Source organism: Ischnura elegans, chromosome X (genome assembly GCF_921293095.1).
Source record: "Ischnura elegans chromosome X, ioIscEleg1.1, whole genome shotgun sequence".
In the NCBI taxonomy this organism is placed as follows: domain Eukaryota; kingdom Metazoa; phylum Arthropoda; class Insecta; order Odonata; family Coenagrionidae; genus Ischnura; species Ischnura elegans.
In genome coordinates, this window is record NC_060259.1 from 56,031,224 (window position 1) to 56,042,992 (window position 11,769).

Here is an 11,769-nt window from a genome sequence, read left to right on the forward strand (position 1 = left end):
GTTTCCTTTTTTAGTTTATAAAATTTAGATCATATTTTTTTAATGAATCAAACGATTTTTTATATGTACGGACCAAAATTGGTTCTAAGAAATACGAAAGAGTAAAATAATACGATTTCTTTTAGTGGTTACGTATGTTTATTTGAAATGACGGTTGAACAGGGGGAAGGAGTAGGTACCAATATTCCCTTACTGGAGGAACATTCTTTCTGCTCATACTTTATGAAGATTTTTGCTTAAGGTTGCATTAAAATTATCGAATGAGATCCCTCCTAAAAATATGTTTCTTTTGAAGACTAAGAGATATAAAAGGAAAGTCATCAGCATTGTAATTTTACCCTCTAAGTAATACGTAAGGTTACGCAATGAAAATGCTAGAAATGTTTGCAATCTGTTAATTACAGATTACTTCAGTTTTCTATGGGGAAGCATAATTCGCCATACCCCGATTTCGTAGGCCATTCAAATCGGAATTATTATTTTTTTTAAAGTTTTATAAAAAGGGAAATGTTGTAAAATAATGGGTTACCACAGGATCATTATCATGACTTTGAAACAAATTGAATTATACTTGTGTAGAAGAAATAAAGTAAATCAAACCATTTTAAGAAGAAACTTAAAACTAGTTATATTCTAACCGGCTGTGTTACACTGATAAATGGTATAAAAATCGCATCCCCGATTAAGTGCAGTGACTACTTCTACGTATATATCACCGTATTGTTATTTGTATTTTAGTCTTTTATGTCGGTACTCTGCCACACCTCACTCTCACTGAGTTATACTCACTCACATGTCGCTGAGTTTTCAGTAGCTACCCGTGCAAGATGTATTTCACCTCAGATAAAACATATGTTTTTTTTAAAGTTATATCTTTTGTGGTTAATAGTAGATTTGAAATGAAGGCAAATAGAATAGATCGAAGAATACTTGGGACAGTTGTACAACGGAAATTATCTTACACCACTAATAATTGAATAGGAAGGTGGATTCAAAAAAGATTATATGAGAGCTTCAACATAAGATCCGAATTTGACTAGCAAGTACCCACGGATGAATAAAGCATCTGCAATTGACGATACTCCTGTAGCGTTATTAAAACTTCAGGGAAAATATGAATTGGGTAGAGGTAAAAAAGTAACAGTAGGGTAAAATACTCTAAGAACGTAAATACGGGATTGTATACATAAACATTATCACTGTTTGAAGGCATATTTCGTTGCATATCGAATCATAGGATAATGATTGTTCTTAATATAATACACTATTGAATAAATGAGCCCAAGATAGTTACAACTCAGAGAAGAGTTCAGTGGTAAAGAGATATTGTTTGAAAATAAAAACTATGGTAAATAAACGCGTAAACGAAATTTTTTACATTTTGTAAAATTTTAAACTACAGAAAAGTATTCTGGGAGTTTCATTTTTCAAAAATTAGTGTTTTTCGAGTTCAACTTTGTTTAAGTTTTTTGGGTGCTCCTGACAAGTGGTATATTTTTTATTTGGAAGTTATTCCCACTGTGCCTATGAGCATTTATAAGTGATCCTGAGTTTTCTGTGTCTACCGGGTGCCGAGCAATCATTTTTTGAAAAGTTATCATTGTTTACATTTGGGACTTGGCTCTACCATCACCCGCTGACCTACTGGTCCGAAGTGTTCCTCGCTGGTCTTCACCGTCTTCTGTTTACCGGTGCACTGACCCGGTGGAGACTCCCTTCCATGAAGCACTACCCTCTTCAATTCACAATAAGGCCTACTCCCTTTCATTCTATCAAAAATCCTATTCTATTCCTTCTTTTCCTTCGTTTACCTATCATTCTACCCTCTTAACTAGTGTTGCCACGAGACGAGACGAGACTTGCGCCAGTCTCGTCTCAGTCTCGTTTTCCGCACTCGGGTATCGTCTCGAGTCTCGTCTCGTGCGCCCCAGTCTCGTCTCGGTCTCGAGTCTCGGACGAGACTCTCGTCTCGTCACCTCCAAAATAAATTTATCGCCATAAAAAGCCGTTTCCTTTGCCTACCTAATTGCCTAATCGGTACCACGTAATAGGAAAGCCATTAATATAAATTATAAATATATCCTGATCCGGATACCAATTACGTCAATGCTTGTAAAGTCATTGATTTTATTGATACTCAATCAATAAACTCGTGACATAAAACGAAAAATTTCAACAAAGGGAATAAAGATACAAATTTACTGCATGGAAATAAAGAAAAGGCTTAAGAAAATAAACGTAAAAATAGTGTTTATCCCTCAGCGGAGAGGGCATTTAAACTAATCCCATCCTAGCGGCCGGATGAGATTAAGATTACTTCACCTTTTTGGCATGCTATCATTCAATAGTTTACAACTTTCATGACATATCATCAGTATCGTCGAATATTTCTGTAAACATGCGTTACATAATGCGCTACTCTATGACCATTTTCAAGCAATTTTAATAAATATTTATTGTTTTACGTGTCTCGTTCTCTAAACTAATCAATACATTTTCAGTTTTTAAAGATTTATATTTAGTTTAGATTAAGCTGCGAGATCTATAACATTCTATGATTCTTTTATAATTACATAAGGTATTTTAGTGATATGTAGTTGAAAATTTCATAACCAATTGGATATTTTCGATAGGATTACCCGTTTCGCCTACTTGAAAAATTTTAACTTCGCCCATTTCTTGAAAGATTGGCCCACACAAGAAGTCGAAATCTCACAGGGTTGCCTATAAGTCAACGGGAAAACCCCATAAACTAGCCCATGAATGTCACAGTCAACTTTCTTCCCCTGCATCGATATTTAAAGAACACTGAGTTCTCTGTGGTGAATAATTTAGGTAGTCATAAAGCCTCTAACTGCAATTACGCGCAATATCCCACAAGATATCTAGAGAGCATTCGTAGCCTTGAGAAATGTAATGGGGAAGTAGCAAGCAATGAGATAACATTGTCCAACTTCATTGTAGAAAGTATGAGGATGCTGAAGCGCACTCCTTCGAAAATAGAGCAGATCCCTTCCTTTTTTCTCTTCTCGGTACCTTTCTTCTCTCGCACAGGAATGACCTTGTTCGACTGCATTGTGAAGGCTATGCACCCGAATGGACCCCAAACATAAAAACTCATTGTCAACCGGCCATCACCCTTGTGGAGCCTTTGGTTTAAGCTTATTGTGTTTTTTTATTGGAGCTGGGCGCTGCTGCGTCAATACGGGACTCATATCCATAAGGTAGGATTTTTCTGAAGGAGAAACAACGTGCAGTTTTTCCCCAAATTATTTTTTCACTTACTTTATAATTTACTGAATCGGAAGGAGAAGGACTTCGGGTAGCAATTTGAAGAGTAAGTTTCCTTATGATCATGTTCTAGAGCGTACTATCTTGAAGCATAATCATCGCTGCTCTGCAGCGAAAACAACTTACTATGTACTTCGCTACGAGATCACAAAACGCACGATTTATTAAAGTGGTTTTCCGCTATCAATTCGTACCGTTCTAATTTCTCTAATTACTTAGTACGTCATACCCACCGAAAGTCAAAGCAATACAAAAATATATTCAAGAGCACATGTAAACGAAGCATTCCGTCGTCTGCGACTTCAAAAGCAAATCATGTGATCAGAAACGGTCGGTAATATCGTTAGAATCGAAATCCACTATCGATAGTCGCACCAGTGCGCATCATTTCGGCGCATAAAATTCGCCGAAATCATTCACTGTGTATAGCGGTACCGGCGAATGAATTTAATTCGAATGATCTTTCGAATGAAAATTCACCGTGTCAAGCGGCCTTTACACAGATGACTTAATTTTCAGGTACGACAAAAACGATAAAATAATGGAGGCATTTAGGCAAACGGATAGGTGCGGGGATTCGTTATCTCCCACGCACGACAAAGAACTTAAATAAATGCTAAGCGTAAATTCGTTGGAACATTTCCTTTTCATATGAATACGGCGGGTTTCCCGAAATCCCCCGCCACACGCCTATTGAGGCAGCTTGCGAGGTAGTATGCAGATGTAGATGACCACTATAAAACTGTTATTAATAAAACGGCCTACTACACGTGCACGGTAGTGTCTTTACTTATCAAAGAATTTGCCAAAAACTTCCGTCTTTGAGTCTTAAAAATCCCAAACAAGCCGGAGGGAAATTCCCCAGACGCCCACTCTTTGATCCAAACCTACAATTAGATCCGCCTTTGGTATCAGGCGTATCACTGTAAGTTGTGAAATAGTAGATCGTTTCGTTCCTTTGCGTTCGGCGCAATACGCATATTGAAAATAGAAACTAAGCGCATAAAATATTAACATACGCGTACAAAACGAACTAAAAAATAAACGCAATTGTTGATAGAAGAATGAACCGCACGGAAAGTTGACTCGAAGCGCGTCACAAGGCGGTTTTTTTAACTATTAAGATGAAAATACGAATATTCCAGCGTACCTGAATTAGTATTTAAACTCTCATTGTGTAGTAAATTGATACAGGAACCACTGTTCTTGTTCAGCCAATCACTGAAGTTTTTTGAGTAGTTATTAACTTAAAATTTTTCTCTTCTTCTCATTTCTTTTCGGCGCACCGCTTCTGTAAACACGTTTCATATTAACACTTCAAAGGGGATAAAACTCTCACTAACCAAACCAGCATTCGCTGAACTACTACGGTGTACTAAGTATTTTGCGATATATGTGAGGAAAAATAGAGAATATTTGTGTGCGCGCGCAGCTTCCCCCCTCCAGCAACGCTTCCTTCCCTATATCCAGTCCTGGGAGAACTACTTGGCACTGATTCCCACGGTACCCTCTGTCAAAAAAACATGCAAGAGAAATGTGTAACTATACTCAGACATTGAAATCTGATATTTTTTCTCGATGAATGAATTGGGTTATCGATTACCCAGAAACACCTACAGGGATATCGGGTTTCGCTAGGGAATTGTAGGCTTTGGGGAGAGCGCACTAGGGAAAAATGGAATGCCACATGATCCGTAGCGGTCCCCAAAATATACTGACATATGCACGGTCGCACTGGAGGTTGCCACTGGTTGCCACCGTGGTCTCATCTCACGAGGGAGATTCACACGAACTCGTCGTCGTATATGGCCTAAGCATGGGACAGGATAGGGAGAAGAGACGCGATCAGGTCGATTCATATTGTACGCGAGCGTTGTGTGGGCCCCCGAAGCTCGGGGCCCCCAGAGTCCTCTTGATGGCAGTTCTCTACTCAACACCCTCATAGCGTTATGAGGGTTATGCACAAGACATTATCGACGATCCAGAGGACTCTGGGGGGCCCTGAGCTTGGGGCCCTCGGCAATCGCCGACCAGCCCCTGGGAAGATATCGTATATCAAGCTGAAGTAGCTGACCCTTCTTGACGTCTCACAAGCAGAATGGGCAGCAGTTTACAAGATAGTACAGTTGAGGAAAGGAGTTGATTTTTAAGACCGAATTCGTCAACTCACTGGTTTAAAACGGAATATCATCGAAACATTAAAAAGAACCTGAATGCATAAAATCGCTATTAACATTTTATTGTAAAGAAAACAAATCATCAAAAAGCAGAGTGATTAGTTTTATTTAAAATAAAATATCTGTCGGAGAAAAAATATTAGATACTGAAGTTCAGGAAGAGTACTGCGTACACATGATGGTGTTGAAAGGTTAAAGAACTAGGCCGCACATCGAGGGATCTGGGTTCAAATCCCGGTCAGGGCGAATGATTTTTCCTCTCAGAAATTTCGCACAAATTTGCAAATAGATTTATTCTAGAGGTTTCTGGCCACTTTTAGAATGGACTGCATGCTACTGAAAGAAGATTTCTCTCCCCTAGCTAGTGTTTCTGGAGAAAATATGATGAATGGAGTTAAGATTGGCTGATGAATAAATGTCGGTTAGATGATCCATTATGGACCTTTGATTAAATGAACCTTTGGCTAGCAAAATAAGTCAGAGGAAAGTCGATTGTAGCTATCCTTTTTAATTGTAACATCCTAAACACAATTTAGCGACATTAAACTACATATCCTCACTTACCTCGGAAGATATATCATGCAGGAAGAGGTACATAGTTATTTCAACTATCATCCGTCTTTTTGCCGAGGTAATGTGCTCTGCGCAATTGATGTGGGCCAACATTTTCCCCTAGAAAGCAAACTATAAGAAGGATTGCAAGTGCCGCTGAGCGATACTTTACGCATATGCGAGTATTATCCAAGATATTTTTGTCGTAGGAGTAAGCACTGAAAACTTCCTCTTTGAAAAATAGTTCAAGTTTTTCCGGATGAATTTTCCAAGGCTATTATCGCAGGAAACAAGGAAATGTAGTCAGCCATCAACACTCCCTAACATGGCTCCTGAAGTCACGCATATGCATTCAGAAATTGATCTTTCGGCAAAAATTCTTTTTTTATAGTTTTTATAGATAATTTATCTGGAAGTTATTATTGAATTATATTTCAAATTTAATACTTAATAATAACGTAAAAGTTACTTCTCTTAACAGAAGGACATAGTTTTAGGGTTAAAGCTATACCAAATATCAATTAAGGACATATCTGTATTTCGAGACTTTCGAGAGTCTCGTGGATGTGGTATCGTCTCGTCTCGTCAAAAAGTGGTCTCGTCAAAAAGTGGTCTCTTCAAAAAGTGGTCTCGTCTCGCAGCAACACTACCTCTAACGGCGTTTTCAATATCTCCTCCCCGCTAAGTACCACCTCAATCCAAAACTTCTGTCTCCTTCGGCTCTCTTCTGAAAGCTGCCTCTCCTCATCCACCATGTCCAGCACTTCGTCGTTCCCCCTCCTCTCCGTCCAATTCACCTTCTCCATTCTTCTTCACACCTATATCTCGAACACCTCCAGTCTTCTATGTTCCTCGCCGACAATTGTCTTTCGTTTCGTAAGCTGCCGTGTAGCCACAGGGCTCATTCAAGCCAAGAAGAGGAAACCCAGCCTTATACTAGGGGACTTAAACACAGGCTTGAGCCCAAATCACCTCCGCATCTATGTCAATGAGTCATTATCCCCACAAAATAGACGGCTATAAGCAGCTGCTCGCGACTTGAAGAAAGGAGGTAAAATCCGTTACCTGTGGGTACGAAATGGACGTGTGTTCGCCCGTGTCAGCGACGGTAGCGAGCGGCTTTCCATCGTTGTGGAAGAAGATCTAAACAAACTCTATTAACATCAGGCCCCCCTGTTATTCCCTAAAGTCGACAGGTCTCGGAAAGAAATCAGTGTTTGCCTTGTGAACTGTCAATCTTTATTTGGTCATATTGATGACTTTCGCATTCAGTTTTCCAATGCTCCTTACGATATTATATGTCTCACTGAAACATGGCTCAATCCGAAAATCCCTGAGGAATTTGTGTCTCTCCCAAATTACCATCTGTTGAGGCACGATCGCCTTGGCAAAATAGGGGGAGGCGTTGGTATATTTATTCGTCACGATTTTCATGTTTCAGTTTTAGCCTCCTCTCCTGCAGTGTAGTGTTTTCAACCTGAATAATTGATTGTCGAAATCACTGTACTAGGTTCACAAAAACCAATGCTAAGTGTAATCTATCGCCCCCCAAAAGTTGGATTTATGTCTGTATCTGAGAACGACTTTCTCCGCTTCTTCCCAACTTTTTAAAATGCAGTCATAGTAGGTGACTTCAATTCTGATTTACTTAAAGATAATCACGATGGCCAATATATTCACAAATTTACCTTTAGTAATAATCTGCACATTATCCCTTTCACTGCAACACATCACACTTCGTCCAGCCGCACTTTACTTGATTTATGTATTGTCGATGACCCTGAAAAGGTAGTAGCCTATTCCCACATGCCTGTTCCTTTCTTGTCATTCCATGATCTCACACAAATCACTTATCGCTTCAAATATCACTCTACTCCACCTGAGCCTTTCAAATTTCGTAGGCTTAAAAACTTCGATGTACTCAACTTTCAGAATAAATTGGCGACCTTGGATGGAGTGTTGTTTTGGATTCAAAATGTATTGATCTTAAAGTAAACTATTCAAACTCTCATGTGTTAAAGTGTATCAATCTCACTGCTCCTTTGGTATCGTGCTATCCCAAACGTACTCATGCTCCTTGGTGCAATGAAGAAAGTCGTCAACAAATTCAAGAACGCAATCGCCTCCGCCTTACATACCTTCGCTCAAGAACGCTTACAGATTTTCAATTATACAAGGTTTCGCGGAACTTGCTTAAAGCTCGCATTTCGGAAGCTAAACGCCAGTATTTTAGCTCAAAATTTTCGCAAGTTAGAAATCAACAGACAACATGGCGGGAACTAAGGAATCTGGGGCTGGTACGAAAGCGTTCAAATGTACTACCTAACTATATTTCTATAGATCAAATAAACCAAATTTTCAATTCCTTGCCCACCAGTGGAAGCACCGAGCAAATATCTGCCTTAAATTCTGTCGATTTTTCTCTCCCATTCGATGCTAAAAATTTCTTCTTCCAATGCATCACCCCAAAATGTGCTTTGAAGCACCTGAAGCTTACCAAATCTAGCTCCCTAGGGTACGACCAAATTTCAGTGATGTTCGTTCACAAGGCCACACATGTTCTACTGCCATATATTCTCGAAATTTTCAACCATCTTATTCTCATTTTCCAACTGTGTGGAAAAAGGGCCTTATTACACCTATACGTTAGGTCAGTAAACCCGCAAATCCCTCAGATTTTCCACCTATCTCAATTCTCTGCGGCTTATCAAAAACACTGGAGAGAATTGTTCATACTCAAGTTTTTTATATCTCAAACTGCACGATAAACTTGATCCTTATCAGTCGGGCTTCCGTAAAGGCTTTAGTACCCAGACTGCCTTGCTCAAAGTCACACACGACATTCGTCTCGCCGCCGACAACAAACTGATCACACTTATGGTATTATTTGATTTCAGCAAGGCTTTCGATCGAGTGAACCATTCTCTGCTCTTACGTAAACTGAAATCCCTCAGTTTCTCTAGTTCCGCCCTGAACTGGTTCCAATCCTACTTGACGGGCAGAACTCAAGCAGTCAAGGGCCAGGGTAATCACATATCTTCCTGGCTCCCGGTCTCATGCGGTGTCCCTCAAGGCTCCGTCCTCGGACCTCTCTTGTTTACTCTGTATACTCTCGATCTGACTAAGAGCATCACTCACTGTAAATATATGCTCTACGCAGACGACTTACAAATATATTTTCATTCTACCGTAGAAGAGCTTCCATACAAAATTGACATGATTAACTCAGAGATTCGCTCAATATGCAGCTGGGCTAAATTGAACTGCCTGAACCCAAATAAAACCCAAGCTATTATGTTTGGTAATAAAAGACTTCTAAACACAATTGCTTACAACAGCCTCCCAAATTTAAGTGTCGCTTCCACCACTGTGCCGGTTACCAAGACTGTAAGATATCTTGGACTCACGCTCACCTGCAATCTACCATGGGATCAGCATGTGCTTGAAGTATGCAATAAAGGGAATAAAGCTCTTTATTTATTGAAACTACAAAAGAAAAATCTCCCTATTTCCACGAGAATTGTGCTTGTCACATGTATTATCTTCCCCATTATTGACTACTGTATACTAGTCTATAATGACTTACCTATTGTATTTGAAATGTGTCTGCAACGGTTAATTAACTCCTGTGCTAGATTTATATTTGATTTACGTAGAGATGAAAAATTGTCCAATGTCTACACTGATCTGAATTGGTTACCTCTTCACAACCGAAGGGATTATATCCTGGGATCTTTTCTGTTCTCCTTATGCCAAAAACAGACTCCTGCATACCTATACGAATTATTCATCCCTCGCAATAAAGTTAATGGAATTTCCACCCGCCGTGTTTCTGACCTTCAAATTCCTCAAGCCCGCACCAATATATATTTCAAATGTTTCAATCCAACTGCGTCTAGATTCTGGAACTCTCTTCCGCCAAATATAAAGACGTTACAATCACTTCAGTCGTTTAAAAGAAGGCTGTACTCTTATTTGAAGTCTGGGGCTTAATTCAGTCTCCTCAACTCATTAGAGTTATCATCTTAAAGTTGTGATATTATCAAAACTCTCTACATAAATGTGTATATGTATGTGAGTGTTCATTACTGTCTGAGTTAAAACCTAGATTTTTGTGTTATTAGTATTGAATATTTTACATTTTTTGTATAAACATCTACTACTTGTTAGCCTAGCAGTAATCTCTCTAACGCCTTATTTTTGTGAAAATGCCTTTTATTAAGAGTAGACCATTTCCAGTATTTTCTATTTTTTGCTCTTATAGGTTTTACCTAGAGCATAATAAAAATATTCCATTCCATTCAATTTCTCCTTCCTAAGTGTCCACTTTTCCGGACCGTAAAACGCTACCCTCTAGAGCAGACTCTTTACTGGCCTTTTCTTTTAACTCTTACATAACGATCTCCTCATGAGCTCATTCCTGTTCATGAGCGCAGCCTCTAAAAAGTTCTGAAGAAAGTGACCGATATACACTTTATAGCAATCCGTGCATTTAATTTTATGTACACTAGGGTTATGCCTTTTTTGTAACCCCATGTTCCTGTGCTTTAAATTGATGAACTTTTGTTTAAAAGTAAAGAAAAAGACATTATTTCTATTTTGTTTTTGAAAAAGGTCACCCCCAACCCAAAAAAACTACTTTTACCGTTATAACGTATAAGGTAAAAAAGTCATTTTATAGAAGTTTTTTATTTAGATTACAAATTCAATTATAATGATGCAATTTTATAGCACTTATGTAGTAACACACATCTGTGAAGTGGAATAGCGAGTGGGGTAGGTCCGGGGGGTCAGGACCAACCCCCACCACCGAAAAATAGAACACAATTACTTATCTGCATAAAAGAAAACAAAATATTGAAAAATCATGAATTTACAAAATATTTCTTTGACAAATGAAGTTATTTCGATTATAAAAAGGGTTAAAAGTAGTTTAAAAGCCTCTGCTTATTACCCCGTTGTTCAAACCCCCCCCCTAACGTTATTCATGTCTACCCCACTGGTACTGCCCAACTGTCGGAGATTGTCGGAGTAGCGAGGTCTTTTTTCTGGTAAAAGAATAAATGACAAAAGAGCTAGTATTACTCGGGAATTCCACCTCAAATTACTTAAATTAGGTGAAAAACGAAAATTAAAAGGAGACTTGGTTCATTTCCACAGATTTATTTCGTCCGTACGATATGTTTCGACCATAGAGGTCATTATCAAGTTTTTGATACTGACCTCTATACGTACTTGATAATGACCTCAATTGTCGAAACATGTCGTACGGACGAAATAAATCAGTGGAAATGAACGAAGTCTCCTTTTCATTTTCGTGTATTAATTTCCACATAGTTGAGCCTAATACAATTGAACTTAAATTAGGTATTTTCTGAAACTTTACGAAATCTACTAGTTTCTTCAACAAAAAAAACGGAAAACCCGAGTTAAATGAAATAGAAATTTCATATCATCACGTCATCCCGCTGATTAAGTAATCTCTTCTTTATCATTGCTGAAATCCATTTTTAGTTGTTCGTAATTATTTACAAGTTCCGGATCAAATGGATATTCAATGTTGTGAGATGTCTCTATTTCTCCAATTTCATTATCCATTAATAAGCGAACAACTCGATCAAGAACGTGATGCTGACAGACAATGAATTGTGGTTTTTCCAGTTTCTTTTCAGCAAACTCTGAATAACTATCTCCATTCTTTCTTCCAGTATTCACATTTGTAGTGTTAGCAACAATCATCTTTACACTT